This window comes from Falco cherrug, chromosome Z (assembly GCF_023634085.1).
Source record: "Falco cherrug isolate bFalChe1 chromosome Z, bFalChe1.pri, whole genome shotgun sequence".
Lineage (NCBI taxonomy): Eukaryota > Metazoa > Chordata > Aves > Falconiformes > Falconidae > Falco > Falco cherrug.
This window is the reverse complement of record NC_073720.1, coordinates 82,498,313-82,512,851: the sequence shown is the minus strand read 5'-3', so window position 1 is coordinate 82,512,851 and position 14,539 is coordinate 82,498,313.

The following is a 14,539-nucleotide window of genomic DNA, read 5'->3' as shown; positions in this document are numbered from 1 at the left end:
CGGATTTTTACAGTAGCTTAGCATATATTAGTGAATGTCTAGAAAAATCCAACCATACCAGCTTGAAACTTTAAGATATCAATACTTTTTTCTGCTCTGTGGGATCCAGACCAAACATGACAGTACAAAGACAGCCTAATCATATAGAGCTTGCATAGCATATACTAGGGAGTATTAGCTTAATAGTGTTTTTATTATGACTACTAGAATTGCATAAAGTGTGTTTCAAAACTAACAATTTTTTTTTCTTTTTCTCATATAGAAACATTAACCAAAATTTAGCTATCTGTTCATTCATTTTTATTTTTTTCCTACTTTGCTAGAGGCACTATATGACATCCACATGGTTACACGTACTTCATTCAAGACTGACAACACTGTACCAAATAGAACATGTTTTACCTTGATATGAAAATTATGTAATTCATCGGCTTCACAGTTTGACCTTCAAGGGAAATTTCAGGGACTGACATGCTCTGTATGTGGGACTAGAGTGACTCTTTCCGAATCTGGCCAAATGTTGCTTTGGTGGTTTTTGATGGTTGCTTCCCACTTTCTCCCTCTGGTCATGTGTGTATGTATATGTATATGTATATGTATATGTATATGTATATGTATATGTATATGTATATGTATATGTATATGTATATGTATATGTATATGTATATGTATATGTACATGCATATGTATATGTGTGTTTGTCTGTGTGTACAAACACATGTACACACATATAAACATATGTGGGATAAAAGGACACAGGCTAATAATAAAGAATTTTTTCCTGTATGTATATCTCAAATCTAAAAAAAAAAAGTAATTCCAACTGAGAATACGGTATTTGGTATAACTTTCATTTCTTCTCCACCTTTGTCTGAAAAAAACATCAGTTGCAGTGTGAAGTATTTCACAAAGAGTCATAGTGGCTTCTGGTGTTGTGTGTCAGGAAAAAGAAATTGCAAGAGATCAGAATTAACCACACTTTGTTCAGTCTTCCCCCAGGAACGATAGCAGGTGTACTTCAACTAATTCAGTAGAGAATTTGTGAAAGGTATATTAAAATATAATTATTAAGTACATTCATGCTGTTGCGAAGGCCTTGTTGGACAGAAGTGAAATATTTTAATACTCTCATGTTGTGTGGAAGGGAAGACACCAGACATTGGACATATTTAGTCAAGTTTCTGATTTACTGCTCAACCTATGGGAAGGAACATATCCTGACCTCTCTTAGACTGAAGATTGTTTTTTAACAGGCCTACCTTTGTTTTTAAGTTTAACATACAAGGGGGTCTATGAACAAAAAGTCATGGTCTTGGGAGGGTCTGAGCTCTGTATGTGAAGAGTCTAGGGCATCTGCCAGGACTGCAAGATTTGATCGTAAAATAGTGTTGGCTAGAGAGGACCTCTGGGGTTGTGTTATTCAAAACAGAGCTTACTTCAGACTTAGACTGGTATTCTCTGGTCGAGAAAAGAAAATAAAAAATTTCCAGGACAGGGATTCTGCCACCTCTCTGGGACCGGTTCCAGTACTTAATCATCCTAACTGTGAAAATGCCTTTCCCTAACACAAAGCTCCAGCTGAAATCTCACTTTGTGCACTCTGTGTGCCCCTCATCTTTTAGCTGTGCTCCTCTGAGTCTTTTGCCTTCTGTGCTGTGCTCCTCCCTTTATGGCAGTTGGAACCCCCTTAACCTTTTCTTCTTAAGGCTAAACAAACTGAGTTCACACAGCCTTTCCTCAACACAAACAATCCGTGCGTTAGGGTCCTTCCACAATGATTTCCAGCTCCTTCAAACCCTTGCACTTTCAAGCCAAAGTTAACACATCAGGTCAAAAATCGTGAGTCTCCGTCATTACCAGCTACTGAGGTAACATAACAGCTGCTCTGCTGAAGTCAACTAGTTTATTGGTTGTCTGAGTGATGGCAGGTCTCTGCCAATACTTTCCAACTCCACATAAATATGATTGTCTGAAGTAGAACACCATTTCAAATTTCTGTTCTAATATGTTGATAGCAACATACAATAAGTGATCCCAAATATAATGCTTTTAATATGTTACATCAAAGCTGATTTTTACTGAATGTCTTACTTGTCTCTGTAAGAATGGATCTTAGTTTGCTTTCAATCCTTTGAAGAGAAAAAGAAAAGTTGACTTTGTTTTTGCATGTGCCTTGTTTTGATCCAAGGGCAGCGGCATAGCAGGGACAAATAAGTCATCCCAGACACTTATCAGAGTGACGTGTGCCTCCTTTTGACCTAATAAATCCTTATAATACACTACTAGAAGTAGCCCAAGTCAATTTTACTCATAACCTAAGCCAAATTAATGAACTAAGAACTAAATTGATCAGCCAAGAGTAAAAGCAAAACATTTACATATTTAAAGAAGTGCTTGGACCTGGGATCCCATTGCCCGTTTAAAAACATGAAGGAGATGAGCATCCCATATTCTTTACTTTGGAAAATTGTTTTCCTGTATTGGCTTCACTGCTGTTTACATTGCATTTACCTACATACATCTGAAGGCAAACACACATGTTTATGATCTGTGATACTGACACAGGGAGTGAAAGTTTACCCAACGGAGGTTTTTCCCCTCTTCTTACAACTTCTGCAGTCCTGACAATGAATTCAGTTCTCAAACTTTTGTTTGCTGAATCAGAACATAAATCTGAATGTTTTCCCTCTCCTTTTATGAGGTTTTATGGCCAGGAATGATGTTGTGAAAAATTTATGAACATGAAATCTTCACTAACTACAGGGTTATTGCCTTTTCAAGAGGAATAAATCCAAGCTACCTTAAAGTATATGTATAAAGTTCTCTTCACTGTAGGATTCAGCACTGACAGGCAGTGTTCCAAGGTCTTTATAACTGCTGAATGTTTTCAGGTTTGTAAAAGGTGTCCAGGATAAAGATTAACAGATCTCCTCAAGTAGTCAGGCAGAATATCTACATGAGAAGAAGCAAAGTTGCAAGCAATCCTTTTCTGAAAGCAATGTAAGACAAAGATGCATTACAGTATTCATCCTTTTATTTGAAATTTGTCACAGGTTTTGTGAATAAGCCAGGTTCCAAATATATACATTATCAGTATTGTGTATCAGAAAAATGCAATGTGAAGTTGCAAAATAATGTTGCTGGGGTTCTTTACCTTTTAAAAAGTACTATATAATGAAAAAAAGTTAAAGAGATATTTAATAAAACCATAGGAGAATTGCTGTTGTTGAGTATGTCTCTAAATTATTTTGAAGTGTGCATTAATGAAACTGCAAACTGAATTAAATGCCTTCATCTGTTTCTGGAAGCTGCTCTGCCTGATCCATTAAAGAATACACATTTTTTCTGCAGTAATCAGAGGTTTAAATGGGCTTAATGTAATTAGAAAACCCCTTGGAGATATATATTATCTCTTACGAAAATGGATATGCTTTGTAGATTAGAATACATTGTTTCAGCATCAGTGTAGGACTATAGAATTACAGTTCTAACTTTGCTCAGATGTGAGCAAAAGGCTTCTAGTGAGTATAAAAGGAAACAAACTCACTGGGCACATATATTTACTAAAGTCACATTGAATATTGCTGCCAACAGTTTGGTGTAAAAGATGATTCACAACTGCTATAATATTTTAAATCCATTCTGAAAATGTGACTAGTGGTGTCCTTCCTGAATTCATGATGTTAAAGGAGAGTCAGTCTGTTGGTAATAAGACATTTAAACTTAGTTTTTCACACAAAATCAGTGTAAGGTAGCCTTTGCTGCTTTGTATGGACCTGAGCTCCTTACATAGAAGCAAACAACATACCTTCATGCAAATCAAAATTAGAGAAGCCTACGTTCCTCACATAAAAGCATATCTGGTCTCACACATATGTGAATGTACATACAATTCCACATTCTGTGCAAATGCTTCTAGAATAGATGTTTCCATTTGCTAAACAAGAAATCTCAGTAAAGAAAGCAAAAAATTTTTAAGTGTTTTCTGACTGCATCAGTATATGAATTTCTCATGGTGATCTCTATTTAAGCACTTCGACCTTGGTAATTTGTTTCATTTGGACTAATGTCATGTTAACACCAATTTTGCTTTTCTTGAGGTCCAGCTGACTGACTCTCTTAAGCATATGTTAAATTTGAAGTACAAGTTATTCTGAGATTTTAACATAAGTATTCATGTGATTGAAGTTAAGCACAAGCATATGAGCTTTGCTAGAACCACAGCCATATAGAACCAAACTCTCCTCGCCCATGAAATGGTCCCTGAGACAGTAAAAGCATGATTATTAGTTCTGTTTGATGCAGGCTTTCTCCCTAAGGAGATATTTGCTGGCTCAAAAAAAGGACTCAGGGTGCAGCCAAGATGCTATTCTAATGTGGAGGATCAGCGAGGAAATTGCATTTTGGCTTTAAAGCTGCTTGATCATCCCACTCGACATGGTTTTGTCAGGAACTCCTGCCAAAAATGTTATATCCTTTCCTCGTGAGAGGCTTAGAAGGTGTGCAGTGAAACCCTGCCAGCTGTCTTCAATGTCAGGTGCAGATTTACCAGGAGAGCTAAAAAGGCTCGGGCCTCCTCCCTGGTGTACTCATTTGTTCGAAGTAATTTGCTCCTATTCTATAAGTGATTTGACATGGTAATGGCCAAACGACTGCTCGTTTCCTGCTGGATGTCATTGCAATAATTTTATAAGGGAACACTTCACAGGCACGGCATTATTTCGCATTCTAGTCCTGGCATGGCCCCTTGGTAAAGAGTGGAGTGTGCTAATTGCTGTGGAGAAGGACAGATTGCCAAGGACCTCTTAATTTTTTGTCTCAGGAACACTGTAAGTCATCACGCTGCAGTTGTGATGGACATCTAGCCAAAACTAACGTGATGGGCTGCAGGTTAAATCATAGGAGGGTCTTTGGTCCTAGCTTTACCAAACCTTATCCCTGGTGTCTCAGGCAACTTCGTAGTTTGTGTACATTTCCTTATTTATATACCAGGTGATAAATATACTTAGCATGCCTGAAGATTTGTTGGGCAAATTGGCTTAGTAATGCATTTTTAAGTAGCTGAAAGGAAGGTGGTATGGCAATTCTGGGTGTCAATATTTTATGTTCATATTAAGTTTTAATCACTTGTATAAGTGGTTAAAAACCTGATAATTTCTCATAACTGTGGTAGATGAGTGACATTTTACTTACTGTGCTTGTGCTACCTACCATCCTTTTGAATTCTGGTTATTTAGCAAGCAAACAGAAAATTCTAAATAAAGATTGTCATGTTTGCATGACAAAACTAGATATCTTTTGCTGGTTTTATTTGTAGAATAATAATATACTGTCAAGACTGATGTGTTGCAGCATAAGGATTCCTGCTGCTCTTTCTCAGTGGCAAGAGATGTCTCTGAAGCCCGACCTCAAATCAAAGTCTTGCAGGTTCTGGAATACAGCATCCCTGTGAATCAGTATGTGTGTATCAATATTTGGGTATAATATTGACATTTTCCCTGCTTGACCTTAGAATTTTGCCTTTCCTGAAGCTGTGTTTGAATTTGTCCATGCACTGTGAGTACTGAGCAGAAAAAGGACATTACACCATTTCTGATTTTGCGCTTCACTGTATGCCCCTTTTCTCCTGCTATCTTCTTTTGTTATTTGGTGGGTTGGGTTTTTTTGTTTGTTTGTTTGTTTGTTTTCACTCTCTACAAATTGAGAATAATAGTTTACAAAATAACTTTTGGAGGGTTCCTGGCCACATCACACTAGAAAGATTAAAAGAAAGACATAGGAAATATCTTGTGTGGCTTGCAACTTCTGCTATGGAAGGAAGAGTGATGTATTGTGTTCATTTCTGCCCTGGTTTCAGCTGGGATAGAGTTAGTTTTCTTCCTAGTAGCTGGTGCAGTGCTGCGCTTTGGATTCAGCATGAGAACAGTGCTGATAACACACTGATGGAGCTGTTGCTAAGCTGTGCTCACTCTGAGTCAGGGACTTTCTCAGTTTCCCGTGCTCTGCGAGCTGGGAGGGGACACAGCCAGGACAGGTGACCCCAAATGGCCAAAGGGACATTCCATATAGTAGAACACCATGCTCGGTACAGAAACGGGGGAGCTGATTAGGGGCTGCTGGCTATTGCTTAGGGACTGGCTGGGCATCGGTCAGTGAGTGGTGAGCAATCGTGTTTGTGCATTACTTGTCTTTCTTGGGTTTTATTCTTCTCTCTCTTTTTGTACTCTATTATTACTATTACTATTACTAATACTACTATTACTACTACTACTACTACTACTACTACTACTATTATTATTATTATTATTATTATTTTATTTCAATTACTAAACTGTTCTTAACTCACAGGTTTTACCTTTTTCCCAATTCTTCTCCCCATCCCACTGGGGGAGTGAATGAGTGGCTGCATGGTATTTAGTTACTGTCTGGGGTTAAACCATGATAATCTGGTCAAATGACAAATAAATTCTGAATACCAGTGAAGACCAATGTAAGAGTAGTTAATTTAGTTTTAATGGGAATTACTCATTTGGAAAATGCAAGCAAGTCCTTGAATACATTATTGACATCGGCAATTGGTGTCATCACGATGTATAATCTTTCTTCAATTATCTGTTTTACAAATGTCAGTGTCAGAGATCCTCCCAAATATATATGATTTTTGGTAGCATATGTCATCAATGATTGCAGTAGAATGACTGCCAAAAATCCCTGTGTGCTCACAATATATTTGGCAGGCGGCATAAGACTGTTTTCAGGTTTTGATATCTTTTTTTACTTAAAATCACAACTGTTCTTTGTAGTTAGAAGCTGAGTAGTCTCCAGTCTGCTATTCAAAAGTAAAATGACAACTTATATGGAGATAATTATGTGAGAATGGGAACATTGCTTAATTGAAACAATCAATTCTATGCAAAACACGCAACCTTGAATTTGGAAGTGACAAGTTGTTGTAGTACCCAGTGTTTACTGACATTTCTTTGTAATTTGCTTTAAATTCTAAAATTACTAAAAGAACCAGGCTCTGCAAGTTTGTTTTTACCTTCTTTAATTATTATTTGCTATTAGCTGCAGGAAAATAAAGATTTCTTTGTTGCCACGTGCTGCTTAATTGCATAACATACTGTACATAATGCTGTGTACAGAGGTCTTGGATTTCTAAACCAGTACTCAAAACTGTCAGAAGAAAATTGTACGACACACAAACAGAAGTGCAGGATTCCATGTTGAGATAATGGCACCAGAGTTCACCTACACCGATATTGAGACACCTTATTCAGAGGAAAAGTAAGTTATTTAGGGTTTGCAAATGAGTGAAGGAGTGAACAGTATTGCAAAGGCACTCTAAGAGCTAGTTCAGACCATAATCTCTGCCTCAATAAACAAATAATTAAAAATATTTATAGTTTAGTTCAGCAAATGTTTTGCAATGTAACTTGGGCAGAGACATGCTTTTACTAGACAGTCTCCTGCTTCTAGGTTATGCAACATTTCTAAGATTTTCATCTCCAAGGAAACAGATTTTTGGTACCCCAGAGAAGAGTTCTTGTATCTTAGCTTGGATCCTGAGAAAAACAACAATTAAAAAGAAAATCATTATTTAATTTTGTATTCCTACTACTACACTAAAGTCCATTCTTGATCTAGTAAATATACCTAAAAAGATAAATTTTACAGGCACACAGATTTCAAGACTAATTGGTAGGGAGGAAGTGAGTTTACTTTAATTCTTCCTGGTTAAACTATTTTTGTACTAGCCATTTAGAAACAACCAATTTAAGATTGACTCTTCTTATTTCTCTAAAGTTCTTCTAATATTTAACTTTTCAATTGTGACCATGGCTTTAAAAGTGCAAAATGAGTTCTAATTAATATCATGATCAGTCACTAGTTAAAAATAGAACATCTTTCTTTATTCAGCTCAGCTAAATATGCTTCTCAATATTTCATACTCAGTGTTTTTGACAAAGCTGTCTCAGTTCTTAATCTCTGGCTCTGATCCTTTCATGTAATTTCTGTAATGGCTCCATATAACATGAATAAGAAGCCCTGCATCAGTACTGGTGAGGGATAATACAGAATTTAAAAAATGTGAATCAGTGTTTCCAAGATTTGTTACTTATTTCAAATGCTGGAATTTTAATTTAATTATTTATTTTTAAAAAATCACACTGATTTTCACCTTTGACATATTCTGGTCATCTCAAGTACCATATTTACTACCAGAGTCAACCCTGCTTTACTGTCTTTCACTCCACAAGATCTAGTAAGCTGTAATCTTTTCTTTAACAGCTCCTTCTCTTCTTCTCCAAGTCTTATTTGTCCTTTGTGCTCCTAGAGCCTTTTGCCCCTCCTATTGATGCTCGCTTCCCATCCCCGGCTTCTACCCTATGAAGTCCCCTCTTGATTGTGCCACCTAGCATGACCTGTGCACCTCATCTCTTGACTCACTACAGTTTAGTCCCTCTTTATTTTCAGCAGGTGTTCTTGGTTCTCTTTTTCCAGCTGATTCACATTTTCTTCTTATTTCATGTGGGTGTTGTCTGATATTTGAACACACGCACAATTAATCCTAGGAAAATATAGACAGATGTTAGCCTCTTATGTCAAAGATTTTTATGCTTCAGATTTCAAATAAATCAGTTCTTAATAACTTTAAGTCCTCCTCATCTGCCTCCCCACTTTTCTTAATATTATGGATCATGGAATTATAAATTCACACCTAGCTGCTGTGGACTTTGACTAATTGAGTCTTGAAAGAACTGGTTTTGGCAACCTCAGTTATCCTTATATATTTTTGGTTTTGGCAACCCCAATTATCCTCATATGTTTGGGGGGGGTGGTGGTGGGGGTTTTTTGTTTGTTTGTTTTTCTTCTCTGTGTTTTCACTCAGAAATTGTATCAGTAAAAAGCTTCTCTTTTGTCAGGAAAATTCTCATGGAAATTAAGAGACTGATGCTAGGTCACCCCAGAATTATTTTTTTTCCTCCAGTTCAAAAAAGTCTGTCTCCTTCAGCCTCTCCTCACAGGGCAAGTGCTCTACTCCCCAGAAATTTTGGTGGCCCTTTGCTGAATGCACATCAATTTATCTACAACTTTCTTGCACTGGGGAACCAAAACATTTTACAATGAAGTGTGTAGAGTTGAAAATACCACAAAAGTGCTCCTGAAACATGTTTTTACAACATATGTTTGTTGTTTCACTGAAGTATCACACTGCTGGTTTTCCTACTTCTTTATTTTATAGCATGCATATTGTTGAGCAGCTGTGCCAAGCTTAATTACACTGAATCTAATAGCAATAGATTGTCTTGGTCCTTTGACTGTGCACTTGCTGCTATTTGTGAGAATACATTTCTGGGTGTTTATAATCTGGTCTTATGCTACTTGAAATACATAATTTACAAAGATGAATTATACAGTTAAACTGAAATTTAAATTATATATAAACAAATGTATATTTTATGGTTGTGAGTTGATCTACTGTATACATAGGAAGATTTTTGCATTTCACTTTTTCTGTAGCAGTCATGTCTCATTAAAACACTCCTAAAATCTAGGATATTCTTAATTTTTTTTTTGTGCTAATACATATTACATTTGTTTATATTTTGCAATGTGGAGGATGGTGTATCTTTTACTTACATGTTTTTGTGTGCTAGGTTGTTTCGGGTTTTTAATATATATGATTGACTATTTGCACTAAAATTTGGTTGGTTCTTAGTAAATGCAAATATTTTAAATATATTTGTTTGCCTACAATCATGGGGGCAAAAAGCCTTCTGAAAAAGTACTCGCTGTGGGAACTCTGGAAAATTAGGATATTCAATATGATTTCCCATATATATAAAGAATGTTTCATTTTGCAGAGAACATTATATTATTTTTACATTGAATATATCACAAAGTAATTGAAAAAACCTGTTATGTTTAAATATATTTCTTCCTAATTAGACTACATGACCGACATCTGAAGTTGTTTAGTGTTTTCTGAAGCAGGACACTCAAAACCCATAGACGATCTATTGAAAAATATGGTTTGGTTTATATAATGACAAACTGGAGAATGATAAACTGCAGGGTAATTGTAGGCATGCTGGAAATTTGGACAAATCAGATTTAAGAAAATCTTTTCTCTAGAAAGTCATGCTATGGAAATACATTTTAGTATGGTCTCCTGGGAAAACTTAAATCAGCCACTTAACAATGACATAGTTATGATTAATGCAGAGAATTTATTGGGACTGTAGATTGCTTTTCCTAAAATACTTTTCCTCCTGGATTTAAGAAATTAAGAGGTTTGCTATAAGCCAGCACTTTTTTTTTTTTTTTCTTGGTTATATTTTAATTCTTTATAGCTCTATTGGATTCATGCTCATGGTTAACATAAATGATCCTCTTAATAACAAATTGTTAGTAAAACAGAAGGTAAAGCTCAAGGTGCTGGTACATTCTTCAGCTTTTTAACCTGTCGCTTTAGGAGAAGAATTATTTATTTTGTGGTAAACTAATCGATGATAATGACACTCCTTGGACTTGTCTGCTTGATGTAGTCGTTAGCATGTGTATGTATATACTTCTCTTGACATTCTGCGTTATAATTTTAAGTGCAAAACATTACATGACAAACCTAGTCTCAGAGTGCATTTATTTGGTTGCTGAGAATATTGAAGGGGTAGGGCTGGGTTGTTTCATCTACATTCATTAATACATTTTCTGCCAATATTGACAATAGTTAAACAGGGAAGGAGTGACATGAGTATCTGTTTGAAACACTCTGCAATACACAGATTTGAAATAATGCAAATAGTGTCACAAGTAAAAAGGAGTTTAAATGCAAGGTATTCTATGTGAAATTCTAAAAGCATATTAAAGATCTGTCTTCCACTGTGTGCATGGGGTGAAGTTGATTATTTTTTATGAAGTAAAACTAAGATGAGATTTGGCATGTGTCAGCCATTGCTTCTGGTAACTGGGAAGCACTGAGAAACCTGACTCACAATGGTTAAATTCTGCGTGTACAGTGAGTTGGTTTCTGACAACATTTTAGTTGTGTTTATGTAAAGGTTTAGATCTTGTTGTTTGAAAATTGAGTTGTTTATCAACAAGAGGTTTAATTATCAGGCATGGAGGAAAAGTATGACCTCAAGAGGGTGACCTCACTGATGAACTCCAGGCAGTCATTAAGTTTTTGTGAGGCACTACATAACTGGGCCCAGCTAATATGGGACATCAGTTAGTCTCCTATCAAGTAACAAGAAATGAACAATCAATGAGTAGAGAAAAAAAAAAAAAAAAGGCAGAGCCAAGGGCTGGAAAAGCAAAGATGATGGAGATATGGAGATCTGATCTGGTAATTTTTACAAGAGTAGATAATCACTAGAACAAGACATTTTAGGAAATGGTCCTCCATCCTTCTTACTTTTTCTCTTTTCTTTTCTTTTCTTTTCTTTTCTTTTCTTTTCTTTTCTTTTCTTTTCTTTTCTTTTCTTTTCTTTTCTTTTCTTTTCTTTTCTTTTCTTTTCTTTTCTTTTCTTTTCTTTTCTTTTCTTTTCTTTTCTTTTCTTTTCTTTTCTTTTCTTTTCTTTTCTTTTCTTTTCTTTTCTTTTCTCTTTTCTTTTCTGGTTTTTCTGCTTCGTGTGACACACGTGTGAATTGGACTGAATCAGAGATAAAGGGAAGTGTCTTTTTACCCTCATTGAAATCTGTGGCAGCCTTTTCAATAAGGCATGTATTGTACCTGAAAGTTTAATTGCATTTGTCACGGCCCTGCCTAATCTTTTTCTCTGACTTCAGACATGTCTGAAATCATTTGTGCTAGTACTAATTTCTTCTGTCGCCCTTAAGAGAACTGCTGTCTTCTTTGAGCTTAGAAAAAACTACAGAAAAATCTTCCTGCAGTAACCCAGGGAATTAATTTGCCCAAACTGAGTGATTTGTTTCAAACTAAATTAGTATGTCATCTAGGCTTCTTTTCTTTTACTCCATATTAACTCTTGTCACATCCTTCTCTTAAACCTTAACTACAAATGATTACTTTCTAGTTTAGATGGCTAGTTAATTTACAACTTGTTCCTTAATTACACACTGTGATTTTGTTTTCTTTACTCTTACATATTTTTATACCAACTGAAGGAAAAAGAAAAAGAAAAGCATTTCAGTGTCTTGCATGGCATTTCAGAATAAGTATACAAAAATAGCCATTTTCAGAACTCCAAACCCAAACAACCATTCTTATACTAAGATTTATTCCAAAAAATAATCTAGTTGTTAAGATGTAGTGCTTAGGCATCACATATACCTATATTACATATGCAAAATGGAATATCAGATGTTTGGGTCACTTTGAAAGGGTTACAGAAGTTCATGAAAACGTACAACACAGAAACTAAAGTTTAACGGGCAGATTTTCCGTCAAATCAAAAACTGTTCATACAACGCTAATAACCACTTCTGTCACCAAAGGTGTATATAAAGGTATCTGAAGTAGAGAAATCCAAATATACAAACATTTCATTTTGTACGATCGTTGTTTCAAGTTAATTCAGTTAATAATAATAATAATAATCGGTTGTGTGATTTTTTAATACGATGCAAGTAATTTTGAGTTTTACTCTGTTTATTAGGGGTTTTATTTTTCCTTGCTATGAATTGTAAGGTTGACAGTAATATTTATTGTCTTTCAGAGTTCTAAAATGTTTCCTTTTAACTGCTTATAAGTTTAAAGTTAAAAAAGGTACTACAAAACTGAAAAGAAGTCACTTTCTAAAAAGCCAGAACACATATCCTTAAGACCTCTTGTTTATGATGATTTAAGTACAGTTAATGTCTGAAATGTTCATAGGTATAGAAGAAGTTGCCTATTGAAACCCCGTTCTTATGAGTCATGGAGCATAACCAAACCGAAAAACTGCATAGTGTTCCACTATGTAGTAACACTGGTACAGGTATGTACCAGCCACACAAAACTCGTCTTCTGAAATTCACCCCATCTCATCTTTCCAACATACTTACAATAGATATTTAACATACTTTCTAAACTTTATGTAACTTTGCGTACAACTGATTCCACTGGTAATTAATGCTTGCCTTTATATAAAATAATGATTATTCCAATGATTCTTTTCATCTGTGATTGATTTCTTTCATTTGCTTTTGCCACATACTTGAAACACACTGTCCTGAAAATTTCCCTCTCACTATCTTTCTCCTTTTATACGGTACGATGTTTCTATTTTTCCTATCCTTCACTACTAAACTAGAGACAGAACACCACCAAGAATGTCTTTTACTCAGCTCAGGGTTGCCTTAGGATGCTGAGTTAAATCGTAACTCAGTGGGGAACCAGCTGAATGTGACACATCTGGCAAATCAGGGGGAAGCAGCGAGTATCACAACCAAGCATCCTGTATTGCTCCTAGACTGGGAATAACTCTTGCAGTTACATGTTGTTACAGTGAGAAACAAACCTGTGGGGATATGTTCATTGCTTGAGTTACTCAGACGTGCCTTTCATGGTCTTCCCCATCTTTCAGATATTTGAAATAAGCTCAGCTATCAGGAAATAATTAATGTTTCCAACAGGCTCCACTTTCTTTTCACTCCTCTTCACTCCCCTCTTTTATTTTCTCTTTCATCTTTCCTCTCATTTTTATCACATTTTTCTTCTCTTTTTTATCTCCTCTTTCTTTTCACTCCTTTTTTTATTCTCTTTTGTCTTTTCTTTCATTTTTCTGTCTTTTCTCTCTCTCCTCGCCTCTCCTTTCTGTCCTCACCTCTCTCTCTCTCCTCTCAATCCTTTTCTTCCCCTCCCCCCCGCCCCCTCCCAGCTTTCTCCTGCCACCCCTCACCCCCCACTCCTCCTCCTCCTCAGTTATGAAGCCTGTATCCCTGAAAACATTCAAAAGCCCTCTGGTCATGGTACTCAGCAACTGGCTTTGCTTCACCCTGCTTGATCAGGGTTTGGACCAGAACACCTCCAAAGATCCCTTCCAGCCTCAACTATTTTGTGATTCTATGAACGATGGGAAAGAGGAACAGAACCAAACAGTGGTGTGCACAGTCTGAAGAGTTATATGAGTGACAGGTTTTTCTCTATATATATATATAGAATCTTCAATTCCATAGTAGCTTGCTGTTAACAAGACAAATATTGTCATTAACAAGAAAGATTAAACTCATGTAGTGGTGCTGCCATTACAGTAAAAGACAATCTGGTATGTGACAACTTCTACGCATTTTGAATAAATACTGTGGTGCTGTGAACAATATCCATTCATAGCATAATCACTTGGCCAACTGTACAAAGGGTTCTGCCAATGCTGAGGAAGCATGCAGACCTGGTGATGCTTTCCAGCATTTGGATTCTCCATGTTGATTTCATAACCTTTTTCCTAGGCAACTGAAAACCCTAAGTTCCATAGTCATTACTAATTAAGAAGGGATCCAAAATCTGTTTTACACATGGTATAATTATGTGTACATTAAAGATAATTATGCTTCGAAATGAAGCCAAAGCTAGCAAGTGTCTGAGTTGTAC